Source organism: Pygoscelis adeliae, unplaced genomic scaffold, assembly GCF_000699105.1.
Source record: "Pygoscelis adeliae isolate BGI_AS28 unplaced genomic scaffold, ASM69910v1 Scaffold597, whole genome shotgun sequence".
Classification (NCBI taxonomy): Eukaryota; Metazoa; Chordata; class Aves; order Sphenisciformes; family Spheniscidae; genus Pygoscelis; species Pygoscelis adeliae.
The window spans coordinates 301,356-305,774 of record NW_008825148.1 but is presented as its reverse complement, the minus strand read 5'-3'; the positions used below and the strand labels follow the sequence as shown (position 1 = coordinate 305,774).

At 54.5% G+C, this 4,419-nt stretch overlaps 1 protein-coding gene across 1 annotated transcript in view; it reads right to left on the bottom strand.

Annotated features, from left to right (window-relative positions):
- Positions 1-4,419, bottom strand: part of SFRP1 (secreted frizzled-related protein 1) — a 20,325-nt gene that overhangs the window by 5,833 nt on the left and 10,073 nt on the right. The window lies entirely within an intron of this gene.

Sequence of the window (4,419 nt, the reverse complement as noted above, 5' to 3'; positions counted from 1 at the left end):
AGGATCCCCTCAGACCCCAGAGAAAGGGCAGAAACAATAAATAAAATCACCAAAAGAAACAGTGAAAGAAATGAACTCCAGGGCCAGCCCAGCCTGCACGAGGAGTAAGAAACAAAACCTGGCTGCAGCCCAGGGAGACTGGGGGAGGCGGCTGCAGGGGCACAGGAGGGCAATCTCACACTTCATCATGCATCCATCGCTGCCCCCAGCACACCAGAGCTGCACTAAAATCTAAACTGCAATTAGGCCACACATACCTGGCCCAGCCCCCAGAGCTGGTCTGTGCCCCAGGCAAGGGTCCCTGCGCCACTCGCTGACACCCTCTGCTCTGCACCCCCACAGCCCCGCTCCAAGCCACGGGCAACGCTTCTGCTGCCTGCTCCCAGCCTTGGCACCCAGGCAGGCAGATGTGGAGCAGCACTCAAACACAGCCAGAGGTGCAACAGGACCTTGCTGCATACTGCAGGGACAGGGGACTGCTGCTACGGCAAGTAACTGAGCAGCAAACCAGATACAATGCTGGGAGCTGCACGCAGAGATGCTGGATCAAAAACATTTCCCCTTTCCTGGAGGCACTTGACTGGTGCTTCCAACGAGAGAGCTAGGGTGGAGAAGAGGAGGCAGCTCCTGCATGCTGCTGAAATAAAGGAGAAGCTAATCTCCAAGTGCCTCCAGCAGTGCCAACCCAGGTCCACTCCACCTACAGGCAGGACGGCCACAGCAGCAGGCAGACAGTGCTGAACGCTTTGCCGGGGGTACGGGAGCATGCACATCACTCCCACCGTGTGGCTATCGCACAGCAAGCCCCAGCCAGAGCCACGTGCACAGCAAGACATGCTGCCACCCCAGAGCCATCCTGCTCTTGGGGGAGCTGCCAAGCTGCTGGCAGTCCGGCAGGGAGCAGAGCTGCCTCCAACCAGCACCCAGGAGCCCACATTCACTGCTGCTCAAAAAATGCAAACCTAGAGTCCTGCTGGCCAACGAGGCTGGCAGTCTCCTGGCACCCCTCCAAGCCCCAATGTCTTGTCCAAGGCCCTCTCCTGGCCCAGGGAAGAAAGGTCCCTTTTCTTTACAGTCTTCCTGTGTTCACAGCTGGATGCAGCTCTCTTCCTTCGCTGTCCTCGAGACCGACATCGCTCCCAGGGCTGTTACACAGCCACCTCCCACCCTGGCACGGCCGCACACCAGTGGTGGGCAAAGTGTCTTGTCTGTAACGAGCCACTGGGGTGTAAGTGAAACCCGCAGTAACGCTACTGAGGGAATCAGTGCAGGACCCACTAACAGCTGCCCTGTGCAGCACCCGTTAGTTTAAACATTTATTGTACATGTCTGCTTTGATGAGGATCTGTAACCTGTCATCTGCCAGTGTTTACCTTGGTGGATGTGCATGAGAAATCTCAGTCTGAAGAGTTGGGAGTTTATTTTAGTGCCAGATAAACAGCTCTCCTTGAGAAACTGCCCCATGACAATAACACCCAAGACTAAACAAAGATCCAAGGGCCACGCACTGTGCTTTGAGAAAACTTCCTGAAGTCGATGCCTCCTCTGCTGGCTCCTCTCCACAGCTGGGACATCCCCAGGAGCACCCTGCACTACCCTCCCTTGCAGGGAACAGGTAAGGCCTGCATCGCATCTCTTCCCTTGCTCTGGCTCCCCAGCTGGCTACAGACTGGGCACATCTGGAGGCAGCGCTACGTGCACCCAGGACCCTCCTGGATGGGGAGGAAAAACACAGTGACAGAAGAAAGAAAACACCAAATGCAGCTGCATGAAACCTACACCACTGAAAACCCATGCAAGTGAGCTTCCCACCACGATTGAGTCTGGTGGACTGGAGGAGCAGGGGAACAAAAGTATATCCAAGACACAACCAGCTTTCCAGTGTGAAGACAGAATGATCGTTCACATGCAGCAGACATCAGCTGTGTCCTGCTCAGCTGCCTTTGGACTTCTCTACAGTAGGGAAGTCATCTCGTTTTCAAATGAAAAACCTCTTTCTGAGACAAAAAGAGAGAGCAGGGGTGGGAAGGAGGAGGAATGGGAGCAACCTCAGCATCAGCAAGAGCCCTGACATGTTTAAAAAATAAAGTTACATGTTGGAGTTGTGCTGATCCACAGAACAAAGAATGATCCCAAATTCCTTGCAATGGTCAGAAAAAACATCAGACTGCTTTGGCAGAGAAAACAAATGACTTTATACAAAGCTGGAGAAACATGGTGATCTCGGTGAGTCAGGTGGGTGCACCGACTCAGCTGCGATACCTGACGTTACGACTAAAGCGATCCCAAGGGCTCACACGAGCCGGTTCAAATCTAGCCGCAATTGTCTGCACAAGCTGCTGTCACGTGGATGTGGGCATAGGGCACTCGGTGACACCACCGAGCTCCCCAACACGGCAGAGAGCAGAGCTTCTCCCGGCGAGCCAAGCCTGTGGAGCTGGCTCCCATTTCTCTCTCTCCGTACTGGGATCCATCACAGCTGGCCTGGGAACAGGGACCCATCCCCACCACCCCAAACCACAGCAGGAGGAAGGCTTCTGTGAAAACCTTCACAGCCGTTTCGGATTGACTGGGTGTAGGCACAGGGGCTGAAGGTCTCCTCTACTTGCTGCTCCTCTGCTGCTCACGGTGCACAATAACACTGCATCTGGCCACTTGCCGCAGCCCTACCCAGACAGCGGCCTGCCAAGAAGTATTTCCATCCTCTGGACGCTGTCACCACAAAATTTCCCAATAACCAACTTACTCTGTGGGCAAGTCAATGTCTCAAGCTGCTCCACTGAGGCCGTGAATACTTCTGTTTTGGCCTCTGCTCCCTGTTGTGCAACTGTCCCAGAGCATGGGGAGGATATTTAGCAGCAGAGGCTGATGACAAGCATGCGGTTAAACTTGTATTTCCCTTCCCAGCACTTGCCCACCAGCAGGATGCCACCTCAGCTTGCTCCTTGCGCGCCTCCGGGGAAGCAACAGGTATCGCAGCGACCCACCGACAACGGAGCCGCCGCTGCCACCCAGCCAGCACCCCTCACTCCTCCTCCGGGACAGAGGTCCCCAAGCCCAGAGCCCCTGGACTGGGGTGATGCCTCTGTGTCACCGCAAACCCAGACACACAGCCCCTGCCCAAACGCTGGTCCCAGAGGCCACATGCTCCCTCCACACCAGCTGGGAAGCTCCCTCCAGTCTCTCCCCACGGATGCAGTGGGGCAGGGGCAGCTCCTATTCACCTCTCATCTCATGCCTGCCCAGGGCAGAGATCAGAGTGCTCCAGCTCACCAACCTCCAAGCTCTCAGCCCAACAGTCGGGTGAACAGCACATCCTGCTCCCCAGCCAGGCTGCCACGCCGAATTCGTGCGTCTGTTACCCAACCCAGCTCAAAGTACACACATTCCTGGGAAACTATCACACGGGTGCTCCTGTTGATGCTTTTCCCTGTTAAGAAAAAGTCTGCGCTGAACTTAGGACTTTTGGCATACCAAATCTGCAGGAGAGTTGAGAATTCATTTCCAGCAGAAAGGGTAATACGCCAACATGCAGAGCAGGTTTGGGTTTGCATAGTGCGCTCTAGCACAGGGCACATTCAAGTGCTAATCCCCGAGGAATGCACACCTTGTTCAATATGCCTTTAATAACCTTCCAGGAAAGTTACATACACCAGCAAGGATGTCAAAACCAGTTAATTCCAGGTTTGATCTGAGAAAGCTAATATTTTTCCCTGCAATACTTTTTTTTTTTTAAATGAAGTTCTGTTTACCTATGATTGTCTTACTCACTTACTCAGCCATAACATATTTAGGATACAGCTTTCAAGTAGCTCTGCATTTTTTAAGCTCACTGCTTGGCCCTAGCTAGACAAGGACTGGCTTTGGGTTTTTACACCTAGACTTGACAAGAGCAGCATAACTTGGGTAAAAAGAAACCCAGCGGTACAAGCAATCTGGGGGAAGGAGGAAGCTGGTTTGCTCCTTCATGATTGCAAGCAGAATAAGGGTCCATCTTATGCATCATTCCTGCAAGCACACAAGAACACGGGAACACCAGGGTTCAGTTACAAACCGCACCAAGTTCACCAAAGAACAGGCACTGCCACTTCTGTCCCACCCCCAGACTCCAGACCAACACCATCTGGTTCTCTGCTCGCAGCTGGGCTGACAGCAGCAGCAGGGCCTCACAGCCTGCAGCATCACTGCTTCAGTGGGTGATCCCGTGCTTGGGAACCTCGTCCTGCGCGGCGTTTCACCAGGTGGGGCAGGAGAGATGCTCAGCACTGCAGCCGGGGACATGCAGGAGCACAGGCACTGATGCCAGGACCCTGCTGTCCCGGTCCCCGGGTGTGCTCGGTTGCAAGAGCTGGACACGTCCCAGACACATCCAGTCCCGTCCTGTCCTGCCGCCAGCCTCTGCATGCCAACCACGACCTC